This window comes from Physeter macrocephalus, chromosome 21 (genome assembly GCF_002837175.3).
Source record: "Physeter macrocephalus isolate SW-GA chromosome 21, ASM283717v5, whole genome shotgun sequence".
Lineage (NCBI taxonomy): Eukaryota > Metazoa > Chordata > Mammalia > Artiodactyla > Physeteridae > Physeter > Physeter macrocephalus.
In genome coordinates this window covers 103,944,633-103,960,013 of record NC_041234.1, presented here as the reverse complement: position 1 = coordinate 103,960,013, position 15,381 = coordinate 103,944,633, and the positions used below count along the sequence as shown (strand labels likewise).

Below are 15,381 nucleotides of genomic sequence, written 5' to 3'. Positions count from 1 at the left end.
ATTACCTATTTCACCTTACCTGTATCCGAAGTGACTATAAAAGTACAGCTTTGAACCACACTGCATTTCTCATTGGCACTTCTGTTCCTGCAGCTCTAGAAACTTTGCTGCCTCCCTCCCCCGTCCCCCTCCGGGGCTGTGTGCAAGCTCGGTCTGTTCTCGCTTTTGTAAAACCTGAGCCTTATGATTTGTCCCCCCTCCCCTTCCCTTAACAATGAAATGATAAAAAGTCTTTGCAGCGGGGCTGGGCCGGCGGGTTGTGGGGAAAAGGCGCCACGCCCCCTGAGAATAAAGCCCGCGCTTCGCTCCGGGAGAACCGTGCACGAATGAACGAACCACACAAAGAATATATTTGGCGACGGAACAGCGCCCTACAGGAAGAAAGTGCCGCACTCAGAGAGCGGGATCCGGCGCGCGACTTTTTGGCGCTCTCCGGGAGCAGCGAGAAGGAGGCGGAGGACAGAGAGTCCCGGGCTGGGCGCGGGAGGCGGGGCAGCACGCAGCCTCATTCCCACGCGTCCGGGGCTGGGAGCGTCGCGCGCCGGGCCAGGTGAGGTCGGCGGCGGCGGCGGCGACGGGGCCGGTGCGGGGTGTGCCAAGCTACCTGGCCGGGCAGGGCGGGGCCGGGCGGCCGAGGGCGGCAGCGCGCTGCCTCCCAGCCTGGGAGCGCCCGCGCACCGCTCCACTGCCCGGCGGAGTTTGGTAGGAGTTGCCGTTGGGGCGCCCGAAGCCCCCTCGCCGGCGTCGTTCCCTCAGCGCGCCGCGCGTGTGCCGGGCGCGGGGCGCGGCGAGGGCCTTCCCGCCTCAGGGGCCTGGGCCACCGGGTCGGCGGGCGCTGCCGGAGGCCGGCCGGCGGAGGGCAAGCCTTTGGCTGCGGCCGGGCGGGGTTTGGACCGAGGTCGCCATGGCAGCCGCTCGCCCGGCCCGGAGCCCCACGCCCGCCTGCCGCTGAGGAGCCGGGGAGCTCTAGGTGTGCTCCAAGTGGACTAAACCAAGCGCTAGGGAGGCGCGGGGAGGGCCGGCCCGGGTTCCCCGCTGTTCCCCAGCCCGCTGGCCGGCCCCGGGGAAGGGCCCCGAAGTTGTCGAGTAAAAGAAAATCTTCTGGCCTCTGGGCCCGAAATGAGGCTCGCCAGAGCACGGGGGGTGGGGGGAAGAGGGTATCGGAGGGATTGTCGCCTCCGTCCTGGAGTCCCCGTGTGCGTGTCTCTCACTTGACATTTTATACCCCACCGCGGCCGACTCGAAGCCGGGTGCCCGTCCCAGCCCTGAAGTTCTGTAGGTGGGGCGGGCTTTAATTTGCTTATATCTAATGATTTCAGGAGCCTCGCTTTAAAATGGCGGCATTGAGTATCCACCCCTGCTAGAGGCTCTCCAGGCACCGGGGCCACCTCGCGCAGTGCTGCTTTTGCTTCTGCCGCTAACGGATGGCATGCGCCGCTGTCGCTGCCGCTGCCCCCGCCGCTGTCGCTGAGAGCGGGACCCCTTAGGCTCTGGGTTCGCAGTAGCAGCCGAAGGTAAGGATGGCGAGGAGTTGGGGTTGGTGAGCGTGGCTGCCTTCCTAGGACGCCGACGAAATCGAATGCCTTTTAAACTTTATTTTTCAAAATGACAAAGAGAAGGAAAAGTAATCCTGCAACTTTTTGCAATTTTAGGGCTTTGATCTATCTTCTTATTGTTCTGCTTCCTTCTTTCTTTTTTTCTTTCTTTTTACTTCTTCCTTTATATATATTATATATATAACATATATATTATATATATAACATATATAACATATATATAACATATATATTATATATATAACATATATATCATATATTTTATAATTTAAAGGAACTTTGCATGGCATATTATCAGCAAATGCTTCTAGCCACTCATTTCCCCGTGGCCATGCGATATCGTGGGCAGTGCCCCAGCTTTCATGCCGAGCCGTGTCTCTTCCCGCTCTGGATCAACACATTTGGGCAGCTTGCTTTTACTACCGGCATCTGCAGGGCCTGAAGGTAGATTTTAGGAGACTATTGAAAAGGCAACTTTAATTTTTAGCGTTCACACAAATAGCTCTTATGGTCAGAAAATGAAATTAAATCAAGACGAGCAACCCAAGTTTACATTCAGGTGATTCAATTGTGTAGTTTTATCATTAGTAGACCTACTGTGTATTTTTCTCTCTACTGACTATTGATTGGTATAGATTGATACAACAGTGAGGGTGAATTTATTGTTGCTGTAGTTAAGGTAGTGTGTTTTCCAAAAGTTCTTTTTTCTTAGATGTTCCTTAAATGCTAGTGTTTATGAATTGGGCATGGATCCCCACAGCCTAACGCTACACATGTATTGAGTTCATGGGAAACCATCAATTAAAACAAAACTATTGCAAGGTTTAATTTTGAAATGGTTGATAATTTTTCGCTCTGTTGACTCCCTGGTTTAATGTCTTTGGGTGGTTACTGATATAATGGTTGGAAAGTAGACTGTTGAAATAGCTGTACAAAAGACTAGACATCAGTGTTTAATACAATTGACCTGAGGTATTTTTCCCTTTGATGAAAGGCATATTGTCAATGAAGCTTAACAGAGACCTCAGAGTTGTCTAGTTTCATTCACATTTTCCATTTTGCCTATGAAAATCTAGTCCTTAATTGTTTTTTAATAAATTTATTTATTTATTTATTTATTTATTTATTTATTTATGGCTGAGTTCAGTCTTTGTTGCTGGGCATGGGCTTTCTCTAGTTGCAGCGAGCGGGGGCTACTCTTCGTTGTGGTGCGTGGGCTTCTCATTGCAGTGCCTTCTCTTGTTGCGGAGCTCGGGCTCTAGGCGTGTGGGCTTCAGTAGTTGTGGCCCGCTGGCTCTAGAGTGCAGGCTCAGTAGTTGTGGCGCACGGGCTTAATTGCTCCGTGGCATGTGGGATCTTCCCGCACCAGGGCTCGAACCTGTGTCCCCTGCATTGGCAGGCGGGTTCTTAACCACTGCACCACCAGGGAAGCCCCTGAATGTTTAAATACTTTTAAAAGTTGTTTTAAAAATGTTTTTCAATATGTAATACATTGGGGGATGCTTTCATATTTATTAAAACTTCCCTAAACATAGCCTAAAAGGGCTTCTGCCCATAGCCCAGCTGATACTATTCTACCTCTGTCCACTTCTGACTTCTCCCAAAGCAGTAGAAGCTACTTGGCTGGCAGATTCTCCTGTTATTAAATTAAGCAAGCTTCTGGGGAGTGGCGGGGGAAAAGAGATTGTTTTTGCACTTATTAGAAATGGTGCAGTTTTCCTGCCCCGGTGCTGTAGTGTGCCTAAAAAGAACTGAACTGTTTGCAGTGGAGTTACCATGTAATCCGTTTTCCAGATTATTGTTGGGAGAAGTGTTTGGGGCAGTTCACTGCTTCACATCTGAAAGGAGAGTTTCTCCTGCAGGTAGAGAAATAGATACTTGCATTTTTGCAAGAGAGCAGGGGTGACCAAAAGCAACTTCCCCCATTTTTAGTGATTACATCCTTAGATTCCAGCTCATGAAGCTTTGCTTCCTCATGTGCTGCCTTGTTGCTGAATGACTTTGGACCAAATGCATCCTTAAAAAGGGGGTGCCGGGGGGGGATGCTAAACCTTGGGGCCAGAACAGACAAGCTGAACTAGTGTCAGAGACATTAGGAAGACATTTTGCCAGTTAAACATTCTGCGGCTTCATATAGTGATGAGATTGGAGACCTTGTGTGGAAACAGGTGAAGGAGTTTGTCAGAAAAAAAAAATATTTTGAGAGAGAATTGATACAGTGCTGGGCTAGGGGTGGTGACTGAATGTTTTGCTCTATTTCTAAGAGCTACTTCATTTCTCTAATTTCCTTGGCTGCTTTAAGCCCTCATAATGATTCCCAGGACTATTATAAAGTCCCTTTTTTCCCTCAACTGTCCACTCAAGGCATTTCACAACAGCTGCTTTTTAAGGGGGGTAAAACCTATGATTCTGAGCTGGTATCCGAATTCTCTTTGGTAATCTCCTGAACCTACCTTTTACCTAAGCAATGCTTTGCACAAATTAGGTGCTTAATAAATGTCGAGTTAAAAAGAAAAATGAGTAGTCGGTAAACTCACAGAGGAGCAGATTTCGTGCGCAGCTTTTAATTTAAACAGAAGATTTTCTGTTTTTTGTGAGCTGGCAAGAACCTCAAAATTTGAAGTAATTTAGAACAGCATTCCCCTAATTGCTTGCATTTTATTTGCCTCAGATGGGTTCTCTTCCCACCGCAGTGCTAGGCACTTGTGTAATTCATCCTTCTGACCAGTAGGTGTATTATTGTCTGCCCAGCTCTACCATATGAAAAAGTAATCACAGCAGCCTGGGGAAGAAAGGTTTTGTCTTTGGAGGCTGTACAGTACTGCATGTGCTGGAACAGTGGCCATATGTGGGCTGCTGTTCAGATGCTGACAGTGTAGTTGGAAGTACAATTTTGTTTTCCACCCAACTGTCTTTATATTCGAGACGGAAGGGAAGGAAAGAAGAGAGTGAGAAGCCCTAACGTGATGAAGATTTTCCTTCCGAAAAATGTACACTTATCCTGCTTAACAGCACAGTCAATTCAGGAAGGTGGCAGAATTGTTCTGCTTCGAAATAATAATCCTATCACGTTGTCTGATAGGATTACAAACAGGGATTGGGGCCTAGCAGACAAGAATAAGTTACAGTCCATGTTTGACAAGTAATTTGATCCTGTAATTAAAGTTAGATAATGGTCACTGCCATGTTAAAACTATCAAGTGTCTGAAAGAGCAGTCAGGCTACACTCACCTTGACTTCGTTAAGGTGCTTCCATACAGTTGAGTTTTCTTATAACAATGTCTAGTAGGGTGAACAGATGGATTTTTCTCCCATTATAAATGTATGTGATGTCAAGAAAGTAGAAATCAGAAGTTTGGTTTCTTTGGGGGATTTTTCTGCCTCTCCCTACGTGTGATGCAGTTCTCGATTCAAAAAATAGAAAGAAACCCGTGCCTCAGATAAAATGAAGTGGGCCTTTTTCCTCTAAGAGAATAAACTGTTTGGGAGCAAGTAGTTTAATTGCCAACCAACCCAAAACAAACAAATACAAATTATGATCGAAAAGAAAGCAATTAAATCTGTATTAATGTAGGCTTTTAGATCTTAAGGAATCCAGATGGTCTGTGGCATTCTGCTCTTCCTGAATGGTTATATATTGCCTCAAGACAGCCAAATGACAATGTTGGAAAGGCAACTTCGAGAATTAGAATAAATAAGTTATCAGTTACATTACCAGGTGTTAAAGACATCCATGTGACCTAAAGGGGATCAGAAAAGTTTTTTTTTTCCAGATCATTCTAGTAAAGACAATATAAAACCATCATTTACTTCTACTTGGTTTTAAATAGAGTGACAGTGTTTTTAAAAGAGTGATGGAGAAATAATGCAATCTGGGAAGGGGGACCTTATTTTTATTTGAGAAATAAAGGTTCTCCCAAGTTGTCTGGGCACATGAAAGCACACACATGTGCACACATGTGCAAATTAGTCTTCATTTTAGGACAATTTATACAGCCGTGCATTGATTTATTCCTGGAAGATTATGGGAAAAATACCTATTTTTACAGCAATCCTCCAACTCTAAGAATGAAAGAAAAAAAGTTTCTCTTTTTAAAAGCATTCATAATAAATGCTTGTATTACATGATTGCTCTCCAAGGCTCTGTATGTTCAACTCCAGTCAGTTAACTTTCAGGGAAAGGATACGTTGATCACAACTCAAGAGGAAACAGAAATGAAAGGAAGCTTGATTTAAGCACGTGTGTGTGTGTATGTAAGTGACTATACATATGAATGTATATAACATGTACATTGTATATAACATGCATGCTGTGTATATTCACATACGTATGTCACACACGTATATATATATATATTTTTCTCCCTCTATATGTATACGATCCTTTTCCAGAAACTCAAGCATAGTAACCCCAGAACTCTTTATAATAGCCATGAGAACAAAGTGTTAAGGGGTAAAAAGGAGACCGATGAGAGATTTAGGAATCAATTCGGCACGCTTGTTAAAATATTATGTCCACTCTCAAGTCCTTCCTCCATCAGCATTAAGTTGGCTCATGAGTAGAAGGAGTGCTTTGTTTCTGACGTTAGGCAGGAGTTCGTTTTATGCCCACACAGTGGGTGAACTTGAGGGGCCCAGAAGTAAAGGGCCTCCAATGGAGAAAGGCAGTCTGGGCAGAATTGCAGGAGGTTGGTATTAGACTTCCGGCAGGCTCTGTAATCTCCTTAGGCCATGGGGGCATCCTAGAGACTGACAGTTTGCCGGATCTTGTTTTCCAGTGTGGATCACTCAAATTAGCTTAAAACTGTCCCCAACAGTTATTCTTTGAATCTCGAGCTTCTTGGCATTGCCCGCAACTGGTGTGGAAATCTGAAAATGGTTTCTAAGGCTTATTCAGGTTTCCTTGAATGTATGAGTAACTCCTTATTAGGCAAGTTCCTGGGTCTCCTTACCTCATATCACCAGTGCCTGGCACATACTAGGCTCTCAGTAAAACTTGGTTAAGTAAATGGGAGAATAGTCTTTCTAACTTGTTCTTTTATTTTATGAACAGCCTTCCTGTGATTTCAGGTAGCATTATCTGTTTTTTATTGACAAAAAATATTAACACAACAACAAACAGAATATTCTGCTGGAGGCGCTGATAACAGCTCTCTCACAAGTCCAGCGAAAAGCAAGCAATGGCAACCTTTGGGCTGAGACCTCGAGGAGTAGTCTGAAAGCCAGTTGCTCTTTTTCTGTCACCTGTAGTTGCATTTAGTGTATCTCCAGCACATCCTGGAGAAATCAGTCTGCAACAAGAAGTTATGTAGAAACAGTCCTTCAAATCATTTCACCAGATAAAAAAAGGAACAAAATCAGAAATACCGTGACTCAGATGCCCCGTGTCATGTATAGTTTAGAAAGTGATGAAGTCAGACAAAACCCAAAAAGGACACTGAGAGCTGTCTCATTTTCAGTCAAACACTGATTGCCCATTTAGAGGGTGAATTTGCATAGGTTTTTATTTACCAAGATACAGGTATGAATAGCGCCTCTTTTTACTGTGTCCAGAAAGGAAAGTCCACACAGTGGAGGAGACAAGAGCTGCCATTTCAGATCCACCACAATCATCTTTTGTGCCCGGAGGACCATCAGTCTTTAGGTACAGCTTTTGTAGTCTCTCCTTATATAGCAGCATGAAGAAACCAAACAAGGGGGTGTTTTTTTTTGGGGGGGGGTGGCCTGTTAGCAGAAAATGAGAGTGAAAGAACCAGAGAGCTTGCATTTCACCTTTTGTTTTTAGTCTTCAATCTTCACGCGGGAAAACAAAACAAAGCAGAACAAAAGCACCGTGTACAATATTAGCTTGGGCATATATCCCATAGTATAATTCCTCAGTTTTTTGCTTTACAAACTTAGAAAATGAGATTGTCACCTAATGTTAAGGTGCCTGCTTTATTATGATTGGATTCATGTACTATATAGTGGTTTTTCTGAGTTTTATTTAAAACGTATAGAAACACGCTCAACCAGAGGCATGGCACAGTGGCGGAGATCACATTTCACCTCAGCACCCAACTGGAGTTTGCGTTTGTCCTCTGCAAAGCAGGCATTCAATAAATGGCCCAATTGTGGGTGCTATTTTGTTAAAGAACACGTTGATGTTTCCCCAAATTCTTGCTATCTGTGATAGATGAGGATTCCAAAGAAGAGGAGTGGATTCTTTTCAGAAGTGATTTTGAGAAAAATTTAAACTCCCAAGTCGTTGATGCAGCATTTTTCCTAAGTAACTGGATAGCACGAAGAAAAACCTTATTAGCTCACCCAGAAGTATGAAGTGAAAAATAGTACAGATTATAGGGTCACATTTTATGTCTAAGGGCTTCAAATGCAGAAAAACATGGGGGGGGGCGTGGTCGAGGAGGTGCCCTGTAATCTGATCTGTTTCATGAATGCCTATAGCAGTGGCCTCAGCCACAGACAGGGGCTATGTCAATAAGCGCTCTGCGGCTTTCTGAAGCCAGGGTCTGGGCTGGAATCAGATTGACAGGCTCCCCAAGGGAAGGCATTTTTTGAGAAAGACATTAGAGTTTGGTGGAACTTTCGCCAACTAGCTGCCCTGCTACCATTTATTAATCCTCTTTCTCAGAGAGATAAACCTGGTTTTGCTGGGGGACTCATTCAGACATACTGTAGCAATAATACGAGGGCAAAATGCTTGCACTTTCCGACTGAAACTTCCCCTCCAAAGCTCTTTTGTGACTGAGAAGTTGACAGGCTGGAGAAATGTGACACAGGGCTTGGCATTTCCAGTGCTAGAAAAAGAAGAGAATACCTCCATATGTTGTGAAGAGTGTGGTGATAATAATAAAGGATCTAAAATGTGATTCCCTTAGAGACCTCTCATACGTGCACATACTTTGAAGTTGCCCAAGTCATGCTGTGGGCTGGTGAGAGAGAGAAAGAGACACAGAGTCAGAGGGAGAGAGAAACCAAATGTACGAAGCTAGTTCCTCTTCTCTGGGATATTGTAGTCTGCAGTTCTCTCTTACTAATCAGATGCATGCAAATTGTGGTTCTGAAAATAAACCCAAAATTAACAGGAAACATCTAGGCTATCTAATGTCTGATTCTGAGCACTTTTGCTTTTCCTAATGTGGTCTGTTATTCCTGTATTCATTAAAAGTGCAGAAGTTCAAGTGACTGGTTGTATGACCTGTGCTAAGGAAAAATTTTTGGAAAAGTTACATTTTTCACTTGCAAGCTTAGATCATCTAATAGCCCTCCTCATTGCCCTTCCATCTATCCCCAAATAAATTTCCATAATATTTTTAGCCACCTATGAAAACAGTTCAGACGGAGGCACCGAGAAATGGTGACAAGCAATGACAGGAAATGCCGTTTGCACTGGTCTCCTTCATAACTTAGTGAGGCCACAGCTGGGTGATTTGCTTTTAACTTCCTGTTTGGGGGCTACTTGGGTCAAAAGTAGCAGTGTTTTCTGTATAGAGATTTTTTTTTGGCTTTATTCTGTAGGGCCACAATAAATCTGTCACTGGACTGCATGTTTTGTATATTTTATGGACTATCATGTGGTTTGAGTTTAATTTGGAAGGCAGTTCTTTTACAATCAAGATTCCCCCCACCACCACACACACACGTGCAGCTTTAGGGTCTGTGGTTGCATGGGCCTTTGAAAGTTTATAGCTCTATTTACACAATAGTGATTGCTGAGAAGGGCATTTCCTGCCAGTTAATGACTGGTCGGAAAGGCCAACAGTCCAAATCCAGGGAGAGAGGACCATTCGTTAAATGCCACTAAGGGACCAGGGCGCTTTTATCACAAAGTGGTGAGGAGAAAGTGAAAACGCAGTCTGCCTTTTGAAGAGCCCAAAGCAGTGCCGGCAGAACTAGATATGGATGTGCTGCCTTGTGGTATGAAGAACGGAGCTTCTTTTCATGACAGGGACCAACTGACTTTCCCACAGGGTGCCAAATCAAGACGTGGGTGAGGAGGGCATTTCCTTTAGGTTGATGACCCAGTGGAGAGGGGACAAATAAAGATAAGGGCCCTGAACTTGCCAAGTATTAGCTGCCTGAAAATGGTCAACTCACAGGTGTTACAGCTACCTTAAAAACCTTTAAGATCACATGATTGAATTTCCTAATTGGTTGAATAACTGATCATTGCCAAAGTGGACAAGAATTTAGGGATGGAAAGAATGATCTCTTTTCAAGGTCAGTTTAGCAGGACACCGATATTCCATTTCAATTCCCTAATATAAAGAAAAGGTAAATAATATGTATGAAGAATGCTTTGCCTCTTGTGGAAGCACCTTTGAGGGCTGTAATATTAACCATTTAACCTAAGACATTCCCAGGAAACAGTTTTGTCCGCAGTATAATTCTTGCCTGCTATAAAGCAGCTGAGGTGTGAAGAATTTGGCATTGATTTAGAGCAAAAACAGAATAGGACCGAGATTAGGTTCACATCCAGGAATTACTGACTTCCTGGCCTGTCCTTTGCTCCCTTAGCTTCCTAAGCCTTCAATTTGCTAAAATGTTAAATGTTTATAAAGGTTAAACATCTGTTCTAAGTTCTTTAATAGATACCTCCACATAAGGGAGGTTGTGGGACTTCAGAACTTGGCTTGGTCCTTTACCTTGAAATTTTCTTTCATATCTACCAAATTTGGTGGGGGAAATGGCAGGGGTGGACTGAACCTCTAAAATACGGACGTTCATAATAGGCCAGACACCTGGGTTTCTTCATGGGATTGAGAAATCTGTCACAGGCAGCACAAACCAAATATTAAGTTTCATTTTTGGGTCTGGAAAATGTCATTACATGCTTTTAAAATATTCAGTAATCCAAAGATTGCTGGTCATAACCAGTTCAAAAAATAAAAGTTTTCCAAAGTTTAAAACACTACAAATGAACTGTATACCAATTACTGTTGTTATTATTAGATGAGGCCTCGAGCACATTTATAAACAAAGAAATGACTTGGATGAACTAAAAAAAATTTGAAAACATGATTTTATTATTTTGAGCATTCTTGCATTTGAATGTTAAGTTACACTGAAATTCTGCGAGCTCAGATTAAAGACAATATTCTGATTTACAAAATGTTTTGGATTAAGAACAAATAAGGTTCTTCTGAGTAGATGTCCTATTTACCTGAATTAACACACATTTGTAATTAGCAACACAGCTGCATTTAAATAATGATCCAGAAACCTTAGAAGTATCTTGTTCTAGGAGTTTAAGTACCCCTTCCATCTTCTTGACATCATGTTTTGTTTAGCAAACCCTTTCTTTGTAGGTTATCCCGAAATATATTTCAAGCTGGTTCGGATTCAGTTACCACAGTCTGTACTAGTGGCCTCAAAATTAATGAAGATTTACCCTACTATAAGTGAAGCCAATACCATTACCTTGTGGCGTGTGAAAAGTCTATTTGTTCTATCAGTGTAGTCTTCAAGTGGTGGGCAATAAGTCATTAGTGCATACTGAAGTCTGTTTAGTAGGTTATGACTAACATTACTTTTAAACAAAATTGAATAAAATGTACAGCAAGAAAACATCGGAATATATCATGTAGTAAGCTTAGATATTTTTTGTGAGACTTATTTCAGATCTATGCACATATGTACTTAGTTAGGATGTAAAATGTATTTCTCACTATTTGTTGCTGTTGAAACGGTTTAAAAGTCAATGTTTTAGTAGATGTTATTTCAAACCAGGTCAGAAATGTTTTTTCCTCTTTTTTTTTTTTTTGAAGGGAAAGTGGTCAAGGGATACTGGGGGCTTGGGTGCTGACATACTGAATGATATTGGTTAAGTACCTTCACAGTTGTGTGTCTGTTTTTCAAACTGAGAAGTGAGACATATTGCTGTAGGAATGCTGTAAGATTTAACGTCTATGACATGTTGTAGTCCTGAGGGGATACACTTTATGTAAGTATTATGTATTTACCAAGTGATATTGATAGACCATGAGACACAGAAAATAATGCTAGCTAGGAACAGAAGACAAAAAAGGACATCTTAGAAAAACAACAACAATAACTAAAAATCTTGGGATGGCTGGGTGTGAGGTGCTTGTAGCAGCAAAAGAATGGTTAAAAGGTTTAAATGTAGAAAAAAGCCCACATTAATATAAGATGAGTTTAATGAGTTCAAAAACTGGTTTTGGTTTTTACAAATCTAAAATGGTCATATCAAGAGAGAAGAAAGCTGATTTTTAAATAAATATAAATGTACACATTTACCATGTTTGGAAGAAAACCTGTGGGTGGCTATTTTCTTCTGCAATGAACAAAGGCACACATTAAAATGAATTTTAAAATTGTGGATGGGAGGCATAAGCTGAGAGTCTGTTAAATATACCTAGGATATTGATGGGAATGATTACACAGATAAAGACAATGGTAGTCACATAGCCTTTCTAATTACTTTTTTGTACTGTTGAGAATTAGGCCCAGCAGTAGGAAAAAAAAGATTTACTCATATGAGGTACTGAGTATAATCCATTAAGAGACTGGAGACCACCTTAGAAATCTGGACAATTTGTGCATATTCCTTTGAATTAGATCATTGTGAGGGGGAGGAAAATATTGCCTTCTGGGGTACTGTTGCATCTCTCTAGTGCGTACGATCATAAGGATCTTGCCCTTACCCACCCACCCCCATCCCCAGTTCTCTGCCAGTGCCATGAAATCTCTTTTATGGCTGAACATGCTGACTTCATTCCCAAAGGTCTTTTACTGTGGACATCTTTCAGAGCCTTAATGCACTGCTGCTTTCTCCACACGGAGGATTTGAAATGAAATTAGGCTTTTCATCGCAGACATTTAAATGTTAAACTTAAGTTACTACTCTGGAAATAAAATACAATCTCAGCTGTAATCAGTTGGTAACTAAATTCTGTCAATTGTAAATGAGTTCTTATCTCCCTCTTCAGATATACCATATTTAAAACTTGTTAAGAATAGAGAAAGGCTTACACATCTAATGGTTGTGTAATTAGCAGTCAATTTATTAAATGGGATGTAAAACAAATTAAGCACCATAATAAAGTGTTATACCATCACCGACAAAAACGTTCCATGCATTACTCTATTCATGATGATAAAAACTAAAAAATGATGGATTAATCTGCATACATTTCCCGATCTTTGGAGCGACAGGTTTTAACTATTTCTTATTCTGTTTGTTAAAGCTGTTTGGAGAGCACTAATATGTATGTTTTTAGGCCACAAGATAACTCTGCATCTGTTTCACCATAAACAATATTTTAGTAGCGTAGAGTAGGTAGAATAGGATGTGGGCAGTTTAAGTGTGAGTTATTCAGGATTTTCAGTTGCAACAAGCATGTGGTTGTTTGTATGTTTGGGGCAAACAAAATTAGTCATTGGTTTGGGGTGTCAGCTGCTTTTTAAAATTTTTAAATTTTAAATTTTTTATACAGTTTTAAAGGTTACACTCCATTTACAGTTATTACAAAATATTGGCTATATTCCTTGTGTTGTACAGTACATCCTTGAGCCTTTCTTATACTCAATACCTCCTACTCCTTCACCCTTATATTGCCCCTCACCTCCCCACTGGTAGCCACTAGTTTGTTCTCTGTATCTGTGAGTCTGCCTCTTTTTTGTTATATTCACTAGTTTGTTGTACTTTTTAGATTCCACACAAAAGTGATATTATACAGTATTTGTCTTTCTCTGTCTGACTTATTTCACTTAGCATAATGCCCTCCAAGTCCATTCATGTTGTTGCAAATGGAAAAATATCATTCTTTCTTATGGCTGAGTCGTATTGCAATTATTTATTTATTTATTTTTATTTCTTTTATATAAATATTTTATTTTATTTATATTTATTTTTATTTTTAAATTTTATTGAAGTATAGTTGATTTACAATGTTGTATTAGTTTCGGGTGTACAGCAAAGTGAGATATATATATATATATATATATATATATATATATTTTTTTTTTTTTGTCAGATTCCCTTCCCCTGTAGGTTATTACAAAATATTGAATACAGTTCCCATGCTACACAGTAGGTCCTTGTTGATTATCTATTTTATATATAGTAGTGTGTATATGTTAATCCGAAACTCATAATTTATCCCTTCCCTGATCTTTCCCCTTTGGTAACCATAAGTTTGTTTTTGAAGTCTGAGTCTGTTTCTGTTTTGTAAATAAATTCATTTGTATCATTTTTTTAGATTCCACATTTAAGTGATATCATATGATATTTGTGTTTATCTGTCTGACTTACCTCACTCAGTATGATAATCTCTAGGTCAGTCCATGTTGCTGCAGATGGCATTATGTCATTCTTTTTTTGTGGCTAAGTAGTATTCCATTGTGTGTGTGTGTGTGTGTGTGTGTGTATGTGTGTGTATATATCACATCCTCTTTATCCTTTCATCTGTTGATGAGCACTTAGCTACTTTTTTCACTTTAGCCCTGTGGGTCTTTTTTGTGAATACTTGGCAAATTAATAGTGATAAGAAGAAGCTATGGAAGAAGGTGTGCTAAATCCAACTAAACCCCAAGCTGTCATTCATTTCACACATCATCCTAGCTTTTCTCAGTCTGTGAAATATTATGATCCTTTGTGTAACATATCTGTCAAATTTCATTTAAAACTTCAAGGTATACATGGAACACAAGACCTTCGACCTTATTTTGTTTATTGTGAATGAAAATTTCCCTCAAGGCAATGAGACTGTGAGGGCAAACTGTCTTCTAGAATGAAGAAGGAAGATGGAAAGAAAGAAAGAAAGAGATGCTAGATTTGCTAGTCTTTTGCTTGGATAATTCCTTTTATCATATTCTTCATTTTCATGGGTCCCTATTGGCCAAAAGAAAATTAAGATGTTGGTATTGCTGTTGGCAGAGTTTTTCCTAACTGATAAGTGAGGAAAACCTCTTGGTTCCAAGAATCACCACCATTAGTGATTTCAGGAAGCCTGCAACGATTGGACATAAGACAAACAAAAGCCTGGTCATCTCAGCTCCAGGACAGGAGCTCTGGTTCCTGTTGTTCCTCATGTTGGGTAATAATTCAAACAAGACAAAACAAACCCCTCTTGAAATGAGAGGTTGGTTGGTTGGTTTGTTCTTAAGTGAAAATAAGCTGGGTTTCCTTGAATCCCTGTAGAGGGAGTGTTGTGAAGCACACATGCAGACTTCAGAGTCTTCAAATTTTTAGCTTCCTAGAGCAGGACAGAACTTAGGTAATAAGAAGTCAGAAAGTAGAATCAACAACCATTGCTTTTGTGTCGTTAAGGGTCCGTTTCTGATTTGCTGGGTGTGAATAGTGGTATAGAACTTAACCACGTGAGGTGTCAGAGGCCTGCGACTTCCCTTGACAAATTCTTATGCTGGCAGGCCCAGACAGGGTGACATTGGCTCTTGAAGTTCTTGGGTGGCAGTGCTTACTACCACCTTCGCCTCCAGTCTTGATACCTGTAGGCAGGAGTTTATATATAGGAATAAAATTTGAACCCTCGTTTTCACGCCCCATAGAAACGTCCTATAATAGATGTTTAGAGTCAACTGACATTTATTGAACAGTTACTGTAGCCAGATGCTCTGCTAGGTGCTTTCATTATTGTTATGACAACATTTCCTCTAGCTATGAAATGCAATTGGTTCTAGCCAGGCAAGTACTCTCTTTGGCATCAGTAGATACCAGGCTAAAAATTGCACCTTCAGCTCTTTGCTCACTTTTTAATACAACCCCACAAACACAAAATCATTTCTTCTTTGTCTAGTCATATTCTCTTCATTATTTGGGGACCATCTCATGACCCATGGCCTG

At 41.2% G+C, this 15,381-nt stretch overlaps 1 protein-coding gene across 5 annotated transcripts in view; it reads left to right on the top strand.

Annotated features, from left to right (window-relative positions):
• The first annotated feature begins 324 nt into the window (after window positions 1–324).
• Window positions 325–15,381, top strand: part of MBNL3 (muscleblind like splicing regulator 3) — a 107,388-nt gene continuing 92,331 nt past the window's right edge. For 4 of the 5 annotated variants that reach the window (XR_449429.3, XM_055081793.1, XM_007130407.3 and 1 more), the window contains exons 1-2: window positions 325–550; window positions 1,320–1,514. The gene's annotated coding sequence lies outside the window, so the exon portion shown is untranslated. Of the gene's footprint in view, window positions 551–641; window positions 703–1,319; window positions 1,515–15,381 lie in introns of those variants that run through there. The other variant, XM_024128100.3, reaches the window with a different exon arrangement.